General features: G+C 42.6%; 1 long non-coding RNA gene across 1 annotated transcript; it reads right to left on the minus strand.

Annotated features, from left to right (window-relative positions):
* Nucleotides 1–1,706: 1,706 nt before the first annotated feature.
* On the minus strand, nucleotides 1,707–2,154 carry LOC134224540 (uncharacterized). Its single transcript, XR_009982972.1, has 3 exons — nucleotides 2,043–2,154; nucleotides 1,906–1,976; nucleotides 1,707–1,797 (listed from the first exon to the last, which is right to left on the minus strand). It is a non-coding gene; the product is annotated as an uncharacterized LOC134224540 (long non-coding RNA).
* Nucleotides 2,155–19,783: the final 17,629 nt, after the last annotated feature.

Below are 19,783 nucleotides of genomic sequence, written 5' to 3' on the forward strand. Positions count from 1 at the left end.
CTTGTAAATTTAATTTTTGGTGGCTTGTTGAAGTTAATGCTGTAAAGCATCTCCCGAACAAATTTGTATGGAAAAAGAAAATTTGACTAAAGTTTTTTCGGGAACGATTCGGAACGATCTGGTATCATGTATTGAAACCTATTTTTGGTCTACTTTCCGGTGGTTAGTGTGGTGATTTGCTCCTAGTTGCTCCAAAGCTGGAAATTGACTGCTTCAATGTAGAATGAGGACGCTGTTAATGCTTCAGACCTTAAGGCTTGCGCCTCCAGAAGTACTCGAGTAGCATAGTATATGTTGGATAACAATTCTAACCTCAAAATGAATTTAGCGTCCCAAAATTACTCTTTGGTGGAAGATTCGAGAACATATTAGGTTTTGTCCGGCATTTGTATGGGGACCCGCCACTGTGGGCTGATGCATCTATGGGGGAATATCTAACAAACCAGAATATCCGAGAGGAGTGTTCCATGTATGTCACTGCTTTGATAATCATCAGTTACATCAATTGGTTAAGCAGCACTCTATGATGGATAACCTGGGAGTATTGCCGTTGAGCACTGAGCTTGAGTCCGAAGATAATGAAAGGGAAAGGCAAGTTCTAGAAACGACTACTCGACGAGTAATTCAAGGTTTCGAAACTGGGCTACTTTGGCGGCAAGGAAGACAATTTTTCCGCTGAACAAAATAGCAAATGGTACTTACTATTTGTAAAACCCTTGATTTGCTCAGTGGAAGGTTATTCTACAGGGTCGGAACTAAACGTAATCGAGTCACCACTTCCACTCCTGGAAGGCTGCCAACAGAACTCACGACAATTAGGGTGATCACATGAACAAAGCTAGGTGACCGAAAACTATCGGTATTTGCCAAATGGTTGAATCCGCTCAAAAGCCACAGGGTTAAACCTAGTTCAAAACGAATCGCTAAGGGAGGGAGGTATGGAGACCACACTTGGGTCCGAAATACGTTACCAAATTTATAAACAGTAGTAAGCTTTCAAACACTATGAAAAGTTTCCATGCCAGAGTTGAATTGCATATTAACTAGTATTATATTATACAATTATAGGGTACGAGACATAATTTTGGTACATTTTTGCTTAACCTATTGTGACGTCACATGCTACTTGCGGTTTGTTATGATGGTGGTTATGGGTCATTGTGGGTGGTGCTGATGTCGATGATGGGTCAAATAATCCAGCGGCTATCGGCCGGTGACGCTCTTGGCCTACCGCAGGGAGATGGTGCGCGAACGTTGTCACGCGGCGTGGGCCACGAGTGTCGACCTGGGTTTTGGTTGGTAAGATGACGGCGGAGGGCCGGACGAGTGACGTTGGTTCACAAGCGTTGTGGAGCCGACGTGGGCCACGGAAGTCGAGCTGATTTTCTGGCCAAGGGGACGGCTGTGGGCCGAACGGATGACCTTGGTTCGCAAGCGTTGGTTTATGACCGGCCGCGGAAGTCGAGCTAGCTTTCTGGTCAAGGGGACGCAACTTGGTCACGGGGATCTGGCAGTGGACCACGGGAACGAAACCTCGCCACAGGAGTCTGACTATGGACCACGGGAGTGGATCTTGTCCCGGTGGGGGTCCGGCTACACACTACGGAAGTCCTCTGTTGATTGGTGATAGCCTCTAGAAGAGTGGACAGGCCATTGGAGCCGACTAATGACCGACGATCGTGCCCGCTATAACGACGTGCTTCCACGTTTCCTGTGTTCCTTTTGATTCACAAACACAATAGGTTGCGCCCCGTCAAGATGGCTGTCGAAGACAAAGAAAAAGGCCCGTTCGTGGACCTATCCACCATTGTTAATATTTCTGGCCTCCTGTCTAGTAAATCCCTCCCATAACCACCTTTAAACCACAAATTTCACAATCTTATGATATACATTATGAAAATTTACCTTTTTCTTCTAGATTATATTATTCGGTAGTAGTGACCGTTGGGAGCGGTTTGACTATATTTGGAGCTACCCTAGTAGTAAAAGGACATTGTTTTTAACTATTATTGCAATATTTAACAGTTTATCTACTAACTAACCACTTATTGCACTTTTTGGACCCTATATTTAGCACTACTATACACCGAATCGTTTCTTTTTGTACCTAAGGAGACTAAACACAGTATAAGAAAAACTACTACACGTTTTTTTTCCACTTGATGTGTAACTTACAGCTAGAGATCTAACGCGACGCGCACTGAGGCTGCTCACTAAGGCGGTCTGAAACGAATTAATTCTAACTCCTGCTAGCAAGCCAAGCCAAAGCCCGAAAATCATAAGGCAATACGAGTAAATCCGATGATCCCGTATTTAATTATTTTTTTACCATCGTTGTCGGTCCCCTGGCCCCGCTCACGAATTACCCCTCTTGGGTGAGTGGAGCTTGGTAACCGGTTTGAGTGAGTGGTGCTTTGGAATCGTGGAAGGGTACGGGAAATGAGACAAATACAGGGTGGAATTCAGGATGCGGTCACATACTGTTATACTGTTTGCTTGTGATAAAGTAACAAGCTCATAATGTTGAAACCATCGGTTACATATTGGGGTTGGTCATTAGTTCCAAGAACACACAAAATCAATCTATTTAATTCCATAATTCTTCCTGGACCGGATTTACTGACGCACTTAACAAGTGTACAGTTTTGATTCTGGCTGCGTCGTGTGGCAATAGCTGGTGATATAAACGAAATGTATCATCAGTTTAAAATAATTGAAGGAGACCAGAAGTCACAAATGTTTCTTTACCGCAAAAATCCGACGGATAAACCTATCGTTTTCGTGACGAATGCAACAGAAGCAATCATCATAGGATGTAGCTGATTTTTTGGTTAGCAGGAACTCTGTTGAAGAAGTTACGCGCTTAGCTAAGGAAGTTCGATACGTACATCATCAAGGAGGGTTTGAAATTAAAAACTTCATATCTAATCATCCAAAAGTAATTGCTGCTCTTGGAGAACGGAATGAGACATTTGTAAAGGAATGGAGCTCCGAGCCCAATGTAGCCGTGCTGGGCATTCGCTAGTTGCCGCAATCTGGTGAATTAACCTTCTCTGCATACATTCCTGGTGCGTATGGCTTTCTTGCTCCTTCCGTGATCCAAGGAAAAGCAATCATCCAAGATCTTTGGAGAACTAATTGTGGTTGGGGTGACCAAATAAATGACGTATTGTTCAACGACTGGAAGCGATGGGTGAATCTTCTCCCAAGAATGAACGAGTCCTGAGACCGTATTTTGCGAATGCTATTCCTGAGCACTGGCAGCCTTTCCAGCAGCCTATCATGCGTTCGTGGATGCAAGCAGTACGGCATATGCATGTGTCGTGTATTTTCGTTTCATGAACACTGGTCAACCATTTCCTGGAGAGACAGCAGCATCAGCGTTGCAATACACAAAGTCTTCGGGAGCGGTGCTGGTATCGAGCCCGTTATATAAACTGTCAGCCGTAGTTAATGAAGAAGGATTGATTCTTCTGGATGGTCGTATCGGCACAGCTCCCAACTTGCCGATTGAAGCTAAGTATCCTGTTATATTAGCTAAGAACCATCCAGTAACCTTTCTGTTCGTAGATTTCCACCATCGCCGACTGGCTACGTGTGTACTTGCCAACAATTACAAGCGCACCAAATGGTTTCGAGACACAAAAATGCGAAATACATGGGTTCGAAGACAAGTCCTTGAAGTTGTCAAAGGTAAGGACGCGATTGCCAAACAAGCATTGGTTCGCACAGAAATGGAAGTCACCCGGCCTCCAGTGGTAAAGCAAAGTATATAATGGTAGGATCGGCATCTCAGAAGTCAGAAGCCTACATGCCGCCTTATGGGTTGGGGAAAGTTGGTACCGCTTCCAGCTATCCGCAGTCCCCTCGATTCGAGACCGGGTTTCCTTACTTTAAAACAAAGGCTCAAATTACAACCCAATACACTCGAGGTAGTTTGTTACTGACCGGACCTGCCATGGTATGTTATGGAAAGTCAGCAATAAGCAAACCGAGCAGAAAAGAATTTGTAATACATTCGTTATATTTTAGTTAAACGTAAACATCTGCTTTACGAACTATACATTTGAAGCCGATTGGCTGCTTTCACTTTTCTTCAAGATTATCCAAACTCCTCCCATTTGTGTAGATTTAATATTGTAGTGTCGAGTTAAAGTATCTGGGTGGTGAAATAAATTTTTGAAATACCGTTAGCAGACAAGTGTTCAGCATTATTTTGATATCACACATCCCGGTATCTATTTCACCATCATGCATGCTTTCATCGAGACATGTTAGAACAACCGGGTTGAGCTGCGCACTCAGCGGAAAAAGTGGATTATTGATGCATCCTGACCGAAGATTGAGGAGCGTAGAGAAGCAAAGGCCGCGGTAACCAGAGCAGCCAAATAAGAGTCCCGTCAACCAACGGTCTTTGGCTCTAGAGAAGGGAGTCCTATATAACGGAGCTTTGTCTAACCATTTACGGGTAGTCGCTGGAGTAAGGAAAATATGCATTCTACCCCCGCTACTATACCTCATCGTAATCGACGAGATCAGGGTAGGTGCGATTGGCCGCGGATTGAGGCCAAAACCCCGTGGGGTACCTATAGTAACCCAGAATGTCATTTTTCCAAGAAACTCACGAAAAAATGATTTTGTTCATGGAAAATCTATGAATGGTGAATCTAAACGCAAGCATAGGTTATATTTGAGATTTCTACGACCCAGCAGTTGGTTCGAGGTACACGGCTGCTTGGTATCGCTTGATATCGGTAGGGACCTAAAGTGGACACTTCCAAAATGAATATATTCTACCCGTTTGAATGCCCAAATGTCTTGAATTCACTCACAAAAGCAAAAGGAGCTCATGCCGTATACTTTTAAGTGTGTTTAAGGTGGCCAACCTGGAGCCGGTTCCGGTGGGAGCCCAATGAGGACATTTACGGAATTGAACATATTAGTGCGAGTGCCGTTCGACGGCTTAAAATTAGGGATTTTCCTCGAATAAGCGTTTGGAACTCATGCTGAGTAATTCCAAGTGAGTTTGGTTACTTTCAGGTGGCCAACCTGGAGCCGGTTCCGATGGGAACCCAATGAGAACATTTACGGATTTGATCATATTGGTGCCGTTCGACGGCATAAAATTCGGGATTTTACTCAGATAAGCGATTGGAATTAATGCTGAGTACTTCCAAGTGAGTTTGGTCACCCACATGGGTGTGATATTTGACTATAAATTAACCTTCAAGGATCACATCGACTTCATTTCATCAAGAGCGTCGAAAACACTTTGGATTTATTTTTCATATAACAACATCAACATTATTGGAATATTCATTAGTTGTCTGGGCTCCCTTCTACCGAAATAGCAGAATTGAAGCAATACAGTGGAAATTCGTCCTTTTTACCTAAATGATTGACCTAGTTATGAACTACGTTGTCAACTTATTGGTTTAGATCTGCATAGTCACTCAATAACATTTTGGAAGCACTTTTCATCTCGGTCAGTTGAACTTTAATATCCCCTTTTGAAATCTTCTATCTATTCATTTACTTTTGCCTGCGGCGACCCAACGATAGAATCGCGGCGACTACCTGTCGCCGTCGCGGCGATGAAATCGCTCAGGTCTGGGGGAGCCTTTGTGCACAAAATAAGCCCTTAAGGTGATTCAAATTCACCACACGTTTTTCTACATACATTTCCAAAAGCCCAAGTCAAGCGTAATAGTTTTCGTACAATGCCGAAACTCAAATTATGATTGTTCAGCATAACTAAGAAGCAAACGATCTTCCATTATTGCAGCCCATACGCGTTATGGTTCTTTCATCTCGTGCTCTTGAAAAAAATATTGGAAAAGCACGTGGTTTACAAAATGGCCGATTTCTGGCTTCATTCTATAATCACCTTAAACTCTCCTCCTCTTTAGCCGTGCGGTAAGACGCGCGGCTACAAAGCAAGACCATGCTGAGGGTGGTTGGGTTCGATTCCCGGTGCGGGTCTAGGCAATTTTCGGATTGGAAATTGTCTTGACTTCCCTGGGCATAAAAGTATCATCGTGCTAGCCTCATGATATACGAATGCAAAAATGGTAACCTGGCTTAGAAACTTCGAAGTTAATAACTGTGGAAGTGCTTAATGAACACTAAGCTGCGAGGCGGCTCTTTCCCAGTGTGGGACTATTTGTTTCTGTTGATATTAAAAGATGAGGATGTTTTGCCCCCATTTGAGAAAGCATATTCAAGACTATTTCTACTGAAATGATATTTGCCCTGTTCCAAATAAAGAAATAAAGAAACAATCCAATCCAATGATCTTCAGTTTATAATGAAACTGACGTAGGTAAATGAAGCTGCGCGAAAAGTTAATTTCTTACTACCTCATCGTCTACACCAGTCAGCATGTGCTCCTTCATAAATAGTTCTCATCCTTAAAAACTTATATAGGGGAACTGTTCCGTTTTCCATCTCACTGAACAATAGACCTCTTCATGTTTTCAAAAAGTATCAAAAATTCAACCGGTCAGCCAAGAATCACAATTCTTATGCTAAAATAAGTCTCCTGTTAAATTTCCAGCTAATTCGGATAAAATTTCGAGGTGGCTCAAGTCGATTTAGTGTTTTTGGGCTTTTTTAAATTTTGGAAAAAATCTAACAAGAGATATAAACGTCGAAAACTATCGCAACAACCTCTATACGGAAGCTTTTGGTGTGCTCTACAAGTCTTGTGAACATTGCGATTCGTTCCGTTCACGTTTTGTCCATGTTAAAGTGATTTTCAAGCTTTAAAGTGCATAAAAATACTATTTCCCCCAAAAGTCGTTGTTCTACAAAATTCTTGAGTTTATGACAAATGATTGTTAATTTATTATATTATAGTTCCTCTTTTTTCCCTGGAAATTTGAGTAATATAATTGCCCATGTGCGATTTACCGTTAAATTCTTAAAAATCAGAAGCTGAACATTTGTCATAAATTTGCACGCTGAGATTTCTTCAAACAAGTTGTTTAAACAAAGAAGCTTCGATTTCACTTGTTACTACAATGCACTCAATGTTAAAATCATGCAGACATATGATGAATTTAACAAAATTTGGAAGTCGTTTGTTGTAAGCATCAATTATCATATGATTTAATTTATGTTTTGTTCGCACAACTTGCTTGAAGAAATACTAACGTGCAAATTTATTACAAATGTTCAGCTTCTGATTTTTAAGAATTTAACGGTAAATCGCACATAGGCAATTATATTATTAAAATTTCCAGGGTAAAAAGAGGGATAATAATATAATAAATTAACAATCATTTGTCATAAACTCAAGAATTTTGTAGAACAACGACTTTTGGGGGAAACAGTATTTTTATGCACTTTAAAGCTTGAAAATCACTTTAACATGGACAAAACGTGAACGGAACGAATCGCAATGTTCACAAGACTTGTAGAACACACAAAAAGCTTCCGTATAGAGGTTGTTGCGATAGTTTTCGACGTTTATATCTCTTGTTAGGTTTTTCCCAACATTGAAAATAGCCCAAAAACACTAAATCGACTTGAGCCACCTCGAAATTTTATCCGAATTAGCTGAAAATTTGACAGGAGACTTATTTTAGCATAAGAATTGTGATGCTGGGCTGACCGGTTGAATTTTTGATACTTTTTGAAAACATGAAGAGGTCTACTGAACATGTATTCATCTCATCGCGAAACAAAGAAATACGGCACTAATTTCGTCGCTTCTTTTTGCTAACATGCGTGCTCACTGCTAAAAAAAAAATCATAAAAATAATAAACAAACCAAATACCTTTTCATAGCTTTGTTTTTTGAGAGACCAATGTCGGAGCTATGAGATGAAGTCCAGGAGCAGTAACCCTATCTAGCTGGTTAAGTGCCAACGTGTATGTTAGTGCTTCACGGTAGAATGGGGTCGTCTTGAAGACTTGTGATTCCAATTTTAATTTGTCGTCATCCCAACCAATCCAACTGCTGATGATAGTTTAGTTTAGAAGTGGAGTATCAATTATTGCATTAATTATATATCGGAAACTGCATGTTGTTGATATATACTCATTGAGCGAACAAATCAATGTCAACAAATGGTGTTGCAGTGCCTTCCCCAGATCCGGCTGTTCGGTTGAACAGCATTTCCTTGATTTAATGACTGACAACTACCGAATAGCCCATAATCGGGTGGTGAAGCACATCGGTTCGGTCAGTGAACGTGAATGGATTGCAATTCTACACATCAACTGTTTGAGCACACTAATTTTCCATTCCAATAGTCTTGGCTCGGTCCAACAGTATCGTCCGCTGTAGATGGGTAGGTATGGTAGACGGTGCTGAGCGTACTTTTGTGTGTGGTCCTATAGGAGTTCCATTGTGCGCGCTGCATCGGTCACATATGGTGCTCAATTTCGACTGTTGGATGCATGTAGAAGGACCAGGGCTGGTAATTGTAATTTTCAATAAATAATGTAATTGTAGTGTTTATTTTGCTGAATTAAAAGCATTCTAAAATACTGCAAAACCTAAAACCCAAATTAATAAAGATTTATTTTTTATCTGGAAAACTCTGATCAATCCAAATAGCGGTAATTTTGCCTTTCTCGTGCAAATCGTATTTTTACCATGAATTTTTATCACACGACCAGTGTTGTAAAATGTCATTTGCATTCGTTTGTATAATTTTCCCAGAACTTTTTCCAGAAGGTAGCTATCAATTCATGATGTATGACGAACTTATAGCGCTTAAATGTGCCTACAACTTTGTCTAACAAGACATTGCTGTAAGTATGTAATCTGGGGCGCGGGAGGCAAAATGTCATTCAAATGACATTATGTCAAATGACACGTGACATTTTAGAGAGTTTTCACTCTCCAGCTTCATATGTTATATTTAGAGCAATGTACCCTTGGACAAAAACATGGCCCTACTCAAGCGTTATGAGTACATCTAAAATTATAGATTAAATTTGGCTTCTAAAGAAATTTATGAACAAATTAGTCAAATGACATGCAGATGACATTTTACAAGCCTGCACACGACCCTATCCAGCCAATTTCCAATAGAAAACAATGGGACAGAATTACACATTGAATGCAACTATGCAACCTGTTGCGAGTAAATCGATTGAGGATAAGTGTAACAAAAGTGAGCTAGACTTTTTACGCGCTTTCCAATGAAAATAGTATTTTGAACATAACTTCTAATCCCATAGACCAGAGCTTCCCAAACTTTTAGACATACGACCCACCTAGCAGAATCACATATTGCTTGCGACCCACCAGGTACCAAATGCATACACTTTGTAAAATTAGATAAAAATGAGTTCGCGTTAGATTCGTCAATTTTTTGGATTGGATGTGGTTTGGATTTGGATGGGATTTTAATTGAATTTGGTTTGGATTTGGATTGGATTTGAAATTTATTCAGATTGGATTTGAATTTGATTTCGATTTGATTAGGATTGGATTTGGATTGGATTTGAATTAGATTTGGATTGGATTTTAAAAAGATTTGGATTTGATTTAGATTGGATTCGAATTGGATTCGAATTGGATTAGGATTGGTTTTGAATTGGGTTCGGAGTTTAGATTTAGATTGTATAGGACTTTTTTCTACTTGCCCAAATATCGTATAACAAAAAAACCTCGTCAGGTTTGATGTTCTTTAATCATCAAATCATTACTTAGATCCTAATTCAAAATATGGAATAGATTTGTGAGACAAAATAGTAACAAGAATGCGAATTAAGATTTGTCTTTCGCGACCCACCACTGAACAGCCCACGACCCCCCTGGGGGTCGCGACCCACAGTTTGGGAACCTCTGCCATAGACCAATCCGGCAAATTTTCAATATGAACCAATGAGATGGGACACTCCGTCAAAAGAATTTGTTTGCGAGTAAATCGATTGAGGACAAGTATAATAAAAGTGGGCTACACTTTTTACGCACTGTTTTTTATATCAAAATTAGTATTTTGGCAATAACTTCTAAGCCCATAGTCCGATCTGGCCAATTTTCAATAGAAAATAATGAAATATGATTCTCTGTTGAATGCAACTAATTCACTTTCAGTTACTGTGAACTAACGAGCTTAGCGAATGAACAATTAATGTCAGTCAATATCTGTTGCGAGAAGCACACGATACTTTCCGATGAATCGATTCAGCGCTTTGGCAGGAATGGGTGGCAGCTCGGAGCCTGCATTGTTTTCGGTGCTAATCAGCACCATATGAGATGAAATCCACGCTTCCGCCCGTCAACCTCTGGTTAAAATTTGTGTATGAATTTTCAGTACATATGTGTTATACTACTCTGCATCTTCACGATTGTCACGAAGCACCCGTATCATCTTGCTCGGCCGGCCAACGTCTCGACGAACTATATTGCCATCACCAGGGGAGTCTTTCCGGTTATGTTGGTGTTGTGTTTGATTAGGTTTTGGCAAATTTCGTTAACAATCGAAGGAAGAATTATCAGGACTAAAACCACTATCAGAGTGTTGTATCGTATTTTTATCATTTTGTAATTAATAGTCCTGTGAATAAAAAAAATATGTCGTGACAAATAAATGAATGTTCGATAATCTAAGGACTGCTGTGGCATTTTAATGGACTCAAAGTGTGGGTGATCCCAGATACGAACCTCCACCGCGGTTAGCTCTTTTTTACAAAATGATTATCTTTCGGCTCAATCGAAGTTAATTGCCTATATGTTCCGGGTATTAAACCACCCGACTTGGGCATTAGTTTACAATGTTCCGAAAACTCAGATGTGAATATGTAGGTGCATTATGTGGAAGATTTTGATTTGAATTTGAAAAACTCTCAGTGAGGGTCGTGGGTGGGTTTTAACATCAAACCTCTCTCCCTAGTATTAACGTCACTGCTAGGTCACCCCCTTGACTGAAAGTTGTTCCAGGTTCTATGGGTTCGAACATTAAATCAGTTTCAGCGGTATCAGTTAACTTCCATTACGAAACGAACTTTTTGCGGATCATTCGCAACCCGTGTGCTTTATCAACTGGTGGAAGATCATTGTCACTTAGGGCGAAGATTATTGTTATAGGGTCTTACATGGATGATTTGTCTAGCAGGAGTAGCAAATAAGTACACCCAACCAGTGATTGCTAGCGAAAATCTTGGGCCTGCTGTGGCCACAAAGAACCGATAAATTCGTTTTCAATATTCCGTTGCTTCCTCCATTGATTAAATGTGTTTGCCTTCTTCCGCTCAGTACATGATGACAATCCTCATCCATTGGATGAAAGCCAAATTGAAAGTTTCAGCAATGCGGATATCTTTGAAGCTCACAGCTCGGTCGACACATCAAAAGGACCGAGACCCGATCGCTTACCGCCCGTTTTCATCAAACAATGTGCTTCATCACTGGGATTGCCCATTGCTTCAATTTTCAATCAATCAATCAAATTGTGTTCTCCTGGATGCTTATGCTTGCTCAATTGTTCCCATCTACAAATCCGGCAACATACGTTGTGTAGAGAACTACCATCCGATATCAATCCTGAACTGCTTCGCTAAAGTTTTTGAGAGTTTTCTGCACGGCGTGTTATACCCAACAGTGCAGTCCATCATCTCAGAACATAAAAATTGGTTCATGAAAAAGCACTCGACGACATCATATCTAATGGCGGTAACTCAGACAGTGCTAGACGAATTGGGGAACCATAGCCAGGTCGATGCAAATTATTTCGACTTTTCAAAAGCGTTTGACAAGCTGCCTCATGCACTAGCGATAGAACAACTTGACCGACTTGGCTTACCTACTTGGATCATTCGGTGGTTAGAATCGTACTTATTCTCTCGTAAGGCTTTCGTCAAAGTACATGGAGCCCACTATGGCATTCCCTTTGAAGTACCGCAGGATAGTCATCCAGGTCCGCTTATCTTTATTCCTTATTGTTAATGATCTGTGTAATAACCTGAACTTCGCAAAACTGCTTTAAGTGGACGATCTGAAAATTTCCCATCCCATAAAATCCCTGGTAGATTGCTGTCTTTCGCAAAGTGATATTGAATATGCTCCATGATTAAGGTCAAAGGAACTTGACTAAATATAAAGCCATATCGTTCGCTCGTTCCTGATCTTCTGTAACCTATGACTATAGTCTGAGTCACACTTCGCTTCAGAGGATAACATCTACCATAGACCTTGGAATCGTTCTCGACAGTAGGGGAAACTGGGGAGACTTGATCCCCTTTTCTGATTTCTGATGTTTCACAGCCAAAAACAAATAAACTTACGTGACTTCCACACAGACTCTCTAAGAAATATAGTATTTAACTTTACTGATGTATGACAGTCCTTAAATTATTGTTGTTATTGATACAAAATCTATTTTTTGGAGTGCTGTCAAAAATCGACTTTTCAAATATTCGGGGGAATTTGATCCCTCTCCAGGCACGGGGAAATGCTGGGTAAAGCGTACCATTGGTACTTCGCGTACCTGAAGGAATAAAATAGACCCCATCTCGCGGTCCTTAGCCTCTTACCCAGCAACTCCTATCCCTACCTCCCCGCGGTGCTGGCCGGGATACGAGCAACCTTAGGGAAGATCGGCTATCCAACCCCGGTGGGAACTATGGTCGTATGCTGACAGGGAAGGGGGGTTTGCTCCTCTCCGGAGGTGCAAATCTTATTGAGCGTCTGTTCTCCATGTCAGGATCGGCTCACAACAGCGACTGTTCTCAATGTTAGGGACGGCTGATCATCGTCCGAGTGCCAGCGAGGGACTCTAAATGAAACTGTGCACCATGGTCCACCGGAAATAAGGAGGAATGGTCCTCCGGAAATTTAGGGGCTTTGGTGTCAGGCCCCGCAAGTCAGCCTTTAAAAATCATAAGCAACGAACAATCAACAAGAGAGTACGGACCGGAACCATCGGCGAAGACCACTGCGACGAAAAGGGACTAGCGATTGGAAACTCGGTTCGTGGAACTGCAAATCTCTCAACTTCATCTGGAGCACACGCATACTCGCCGATGTGCTCAAGGACCGTGGATTCGGCATCGTAGCGCTGCAGGAGGTTTGTTGGAAGGGATCAATGGTGCGAACGTTTAGAGGTAATCATACCATCTACCAGAGCTGCGGCAACACACACGAGCTGGGAACAGCTTTCATAGTGATGGGCGATATGCAAAGGCGCGTGATCGGGTGGTGGCCGATCAATGAAAGAATGTGCAGGTTGAGGATCAAAGGCCGGTTCTTCAACTTCAGCATAATCAACGTCCATAGCCCACACTCCGGAAGCACTGATGATGATAAGGACGCATTCTACGCGCAGCTGGAACGTGAGTACGACAGCTGCCCAAGCCACGACGTCAAAATCATCATAGGAGATTTGAACGCTCAGGTTTGCCAAGAGGAGGAGTTTAGACCGACTATTGGAAAGTTCAGCGCTCACCGGCTGACGAACGAAAACGGCCTACGACTAATTGATTTCGCCGCCTCCAAGAATATGGCCATTCGCAGCACCTACTTCCAACACAGCCTCCCGTATCGGTACACCTGGAGATCACCACTGCAGACAGAATCACAAATCGACCACGTTCTGATTGATGGACGGCACTTCTCCGACATTATCGACGTCAGGACATATCGTGGCGCTAACATCGACTCTGACCACTATCTGGTGATGGTTAAACTGCGCCCAAAACTATCCGTCATCAACAATGTTTGGTACCGACGACCGCCGCGGTACGACCTAGAGCGACTGAAGCAACCTGATGTCGCCACTGCATACGCGCAGCATCTCGAGGCAGCGTTGCCGGAAGAGGGTGAGCTCGATGGGGCCCCTCTTGAGGACTGCTGGAATACAGTCAAAGCAGCCATTAACGACGCAGCGGAGAACAATGTCGGGTATATGGGTCGAAGTCGACGGAACGATTTGTTCGACGAAGAGTGCAGACAGATTCTGGTGGAGAAGGACGCAGCGCGGGCGGTCGCGCTGCAGCAAGGCACCCGGCAGAACGTGGAACGGAAGCGGAGACAGCAGACCCACCTTTTTCAGTAGAAGAAACGCCGCCTGGAAGAAGCGGAGTGCGAGGAGATGGAACAGCTGTGCCGATCTCAAGATACACGCAAGTTCTATCAGAAGCTCAACGCATCCTGCAAAGGCTTCGTGCCGCGAGCCGAAATGTGTCCGGATAAGGATGGGAGCATCTTGACGGACGAACGTGTGGTGATCGAAAGGTGGAAGCGGACCAGATCTTTACTGTACGGCAAATCCTTCAAAAATGCCGTGAATATCAGGTCCCAACGCACCATCTGTTCGTTGATTTCATAGCGGCATACGACAATATAGACCGCGTAGAGCTATGGAAAATTATGGACGAGAACAGCTTCCCTGGGAAGCTTACCAGACTGATCAAAGCAACGGTGGATGGCGTGCAAAACTATGTGAAGATTTCGGGCGAACACTCCAGTGCGTTCGAATCGCGCCGGGGACTAAGACAAGGTGATGGACTTTCGTGCCTGTTGTTCAACATTGCGCTAGAAGGTGTCATGCGGAGAGCCGGGTGTAACAGCCGGGGTACGATTTTCAACAGATCCAGTCAATTTATTTGCTTCGCGGATGACATGGACATTGTCGGCCGAACATTTGCAAAGGTGACAGAACTGTACAACCGCCTGAAACGTGAAGCAACAAAAGTTGGACTGGTGGTGAATGCGTCAAAGACAAAGTACATGCTTGTGGGCGGAACCGAGCGCGACAGGGTCCGCCTGGGAAGCAGTGTTATGATAGACAGGGATACCTTCGAGGTGGTCGAGGAATTCGTCTACCTCGGATCCTTGCTAGCGGCTGACAACAACGTTAGTCGTGAAATACGAAGGCGCATCATCTGTGGAAGTCGGGCCTACTACGGGCTCCAGAAGAAACTGCGGTCGAAAAAGATTCGCCACCGCACCAAATGTGTCATGTACAAGACGCTTATAAGACCGGTTGTCCTCTACGGACATGAAACATGGACAATGCTCGAGGAGGACTTGCAAGCACTCGGAGTATTCGAGAGACGGGTGCTTAGGACCATCTTTGGCGGTGTGCAAGAGACGGTGTGTGGCGGCGAAGAATGAACCATGAGCTCGCCCAACTCTACGGCGAACCCAGTATCCAGAAGGTAGCTAAAGCCGGAAGGGTACGATGGGCAGGACATGTTGCAAGAATGCCGGACAGCAACCCTACAAAGATGGTGTTCGCTTCCGATCCGGCAGGTACGAGACGACGTGGAGCGCAGCGAGCGAGATGGTCAGACCAGGTGCAGAACGACTTGGCGAGCGAGGGGCGTATTCGAGGATGGAGAGATGCGGCCTCGAACCGTGCATTGTGGCGTCAAATTGTTGATTCAGTGTTATCTGTTTAGATGTTAACTAAATAAATGAATGATCCCTCTCCAAGAACTTGCTTTGATAAAATTAGAAAAGTGCCCTCAGATATTTTAAATATTTCTCCTTCAAAATACGCAGAACTGTCGAATAGCTGTGCGTTTTGTAACTCCCCCTTTTTCTAATCGACAACTAGCACAATAGCCAGGCCAGACCAGGACACAAGAGACTCTCCGGCAATCCCAGGGTCGGCTAACTACTGGGTAATCAAGGGTTTTTCGCGGTAAACAAAAACTAACAACACAGAACTTTCACTTTCCTTGTATAATTTTATTTTTCCTATTTGTGGCGTGTGCGTGTTGTTCTGTGTAATCAAATTGTGTGTTAATTTGTTAAGTGTGACCTATTTTAAACGTTGGTACCGGTACATACCGCTGGTACTCTCGATGTTGAGGCCGGAATAGCCGGCACAGCGACTCCAGTCCAACTGTGCGGCCAGGAATCTCGCCGGAATAGCGAGGCGAGCGTCGATACGGACGATTCTCGTCCGACGGGGCCAGCGGGCGTTGCTGGACGATGGTGGGCAGGCGTCTTCCCTCGTAGGCGCGATCGGCCGGCCGTGGCTTAGCCACCTTGGACGGCCGAGAGGGGAACTCCTCCTTGACGATTAGGGCCTACGGCCCGAGGAATCGTCCGGTGAAGGACGTTACAATCCTTGACGGATTAGGCGCGGAAGCCAAATGACTTCGCGGGCCGAACCGTGTGCTGAGAATCTACCACAAAAGGTAGAGGAAGAGACAAAAGAGGTCCTAAAGGACCGATTGGTATTAAAACCGGGTTTTCTAGTGCACAGCGTCGAATTACCTGAACAGGTTTCCCCAATTATAAAGTCTAGCTCCTGCTAGGAAGGGGGGGGGGGGTGTTCTCACACACTGTTTCAACTGCACTTATTAAAAAAACACTTCTTCAGCACACGGACGCCTGATATTAAAGAGGCCGAATTTGGGCAATGGCTCCTCTTTTAAAAGAAATTCCCTCCATATTTCCCGCTATTTTGCATGTCATTTTCATCCAACATGGCATTTATCCAAGCCTGATGCCATGTTGGATATTTTATAGCACTCTCATATAATTACAGCGGTACCAAACCCTAACGCTTCTGTAGTAGCTCTGCTGGTATTACACGAGAAACGTGAAGGCTCCGACAAAACAACATAATTACAAAACAAAAATCTACAATTTGTAACCAAACGGTTACAGTTTAATGAACGATTTTTGTTATTGAGTTCGACAGCACATGTAATTTTAATATTTGGGGAGACTTGATCCCCTTTCTACGATATCTACGCAATAAATAATTTTTCCTGCCAACCCTTCATCAAATCTGTCAAATCTACAAAAAAATAGAAACCTGAGAACAGTTTTATATTTTTTTGAATTTTTTCGCCAAATTTTTGTATGGGTGACTAATGGGGAATCAAGTATCCCCATATTGAGACAATAACTTTAAATCCAAATATCCTAAAACTTTGATGGAATGTTGACATTTTTATCAGTACAGATCATTAAGCATATTTATCGCTTTGTGCTGTGAAAAAACGAAAGCATTTGGTCATCGTTATGAAAAGTTGTTCAAATTTTGAGTGACCAATAAAAAAATCTTTAGGGAGGTAAAAACATACAAATCGCCGTGCAGAATAAATAAGGTTGTCAATCCATAAAATAACTCACCACATAAATGTCATTTGTCTTCAAATTTTCCTGAAGTTTGAATCAAATGGTCTATCGAATCAACCAAAGCCTTCATGATGTCCCAAGCCGTGGTATCAACGCAATTATGTACTCCGAGGATTTTTTTTTCACTTGCGTCTTAAAACAACACATATGAGGTGTTGTAAGATCTCCAAACTGTCCTGGAATTTGAATCAAATGGTCTACCGAAACAACCAAGACTTCCATGCTGCCCCAGCCGCGGTGTCAACCCAATCATGTCCTCCGATTATTTGTCTTTCACTAACGTCTCAAACCCAGGCATATGAGATGTTTCAAGATCTCCAAATCGTCCTGGAGTTTGAATCAAATGGTCTACCGAATCAACCAAGGCTTGCACGATGTAACAAGCCGCGATGTTAACCCAATTTTGTCTTCTGAGTATTAGTCTTTCACTAACGTCTCAAATACAGGCATATGAGATGTTGTAAGATCTCCAAATTGTCCTGGAGTTTGAATCAAATGGTAAACCAATTCAACCAAAGCCTTCATGATGTCCCAAGCCGTGGTATCAACTCAATTATGTTCTCCGAGTATTTGTCTTACGACTTACGTCTCAAATCCAGGCATATGAGATGTTTTAAGGTCTCCAAATCGTTCTATAGATTGAATCAAATGGTCTTCCGAATCAACCAAAGCTTCCATTATGTCCCCAGCTACAACGCCATTATGTCAACTAAGTGTATATAGATTACTTACCAAATGAACAACGACTTGTATGATGTCCTTAGCAACGGTATCACCCCAATTGTGTTCTCATAGTATTTATAGTTTACTTGCGATCCTTCAAATTGCTCTAAAATAGAACAAAATAGTCTACCAAATCAAACTCGCCTGGAACTATGTCCCCAATGAAGGTGTGTTCCCAAAAGTTCTATGGATCAAAAAGAGCATGAACCTTGGCAAGAACCCGTTTTTGAAAAAAGATAACAACCCTTTGGTTATGCGTGTAGATATTGGAGCCTACACTCCAGAGAATTCTTCGATGACCTGGAATGGAATAATTGTTGAATGCGTATCTAATATGGATCTATGGATCAAAAGGGCATGAACCATTTGAAAATAAAAATCCTGTAGACCTTAAGATCTGTACTCCATGACTTTCTTAAATTACCTGGAATGGAATAATAGTTGAAGAGACATCCAATTTAGTCTTATGGATCAAAACGGGTATGAGCTAGTTTTATTTAAAGAGACAGCTTTTTTGGCTACGCGTGTTGACCGTAAGGCTTATATTTCAAGGGTGGACGATATTCATGGATGATCTGCAATGGATCAATAGTTGAAGCCGTATTAACTTTGGTTCTATGGATCAAAAAAGGCATGGCCCAATTCATATATCACCGGATTTAGTCACAATCATATTGCTACAACCATATTGTCTGACTTGTGCTGCTCGGGTTTTTACCGCGGCTGGGGACATCATGAAGGCATTGGTTAATTCGGCAGACCAATTGATTCAATTTCCAGGAAAATTTGGAGATCTTACAACACATCATATGCCTGGATTAGAGACGCAAGTGAAAGTCAAATACCGAAAGAACATAATTGGGTTGATACCACGACCGCTGACATCATAGAAGTGTTGATTGATTCGGTAGATCATTTGATTCAAACTCGAGGGCAATTTGGAGGTCTTACAACATCTCATATGCCTGGAATTGAGACGTAAGTGAAAGATAAATAATCTGAGGACATAATTGGGTTGATACCGCGGCTGGGACACCATGGAAGCCTTGGTTGATTCGGTAGACCATTTGATTCAAACTCCAGCAGAATTTGGAGACCTTACAACATCTAACAACAACATCTAAGGACTCTAGGGAATTCTTGGATGACCTGGAAAGGAATGGCTGCTTAAAGCATATTGAGTTTGGTTTAATAGATCATATAAGGCATCAACCATTTTCAAAAGAGATAACAGCTCTTTCGTTACGCTAGTAGACCTTAGGTCCTTGGTTACGCGTGTAGACTCCAGAAAATTCTTGGATGACCAGGAATGGAACAATTGTTGAAGGCAAATGTTGAATATCCAAGCATCTACTCTGTTCTTTGGGTTTCTAAGAGTGCCTTCTTATAAGCTTACTTCTGGACGACAATAGTGTTTCAAATTCTTTTTACGTCACGTGCCGTAAAAAGGAGGCCGTAAAACGAAGTGACGTATAAAAAACTGCCGTAAAAAGAGAATTGAGCGTAATTAAGAAGAAAAGTGCTGCGTGCTATACTCGGTTGGAAACAAAAAAATGGAGTAGACAGGCATAGGTTTATCGACGCTGTGCCAACCAGGTAGGAAGAAAATGAAAATAGTGATTCGTTACCAACCATGTGGGACACAAGTGCGCTTCTTCCTGGTGCAACACATCGGCACTGAGTGGCGAATGTAGAATTGGCAATTATACCTTTTAACACGAAATATCCACCAAAAGGTGCCATATGTATCTCACACGGTAGCATTCTCGCTGCTCTGGACGTGAAAGCACCAAATGGTTCCATTTCCACTTGGAAAGGAAGTGAATGAAAAGCGCATCGAGCGTATAATGCATACTGATATCAATTTATGAGATCAACGATGTACGAATGCATGCGCGGAAAGCGAACGAACAGCGATGCATTTTTCGTTTTCCTTCCAGACGTCATTTCCGCGCTTCCGTCAATGGTTTCCACGTCTTTGGGCGGCCAATTTCGCAG

This window comes from Armigeres subalbatus, chromosome 3 (assembly GCF_024139115.2).
Source record: "Armigeres subalbatus isolate Guangzhou_Male chromosome 3, GZ_Asu_2, whole genome shotgun sequence".
Lineage (NCBI taxonomy): Eukaryota > Metazoa > Arthropoda > Insecta > Diptera > Culicidae > Armigeres > Armigeres subalbatus.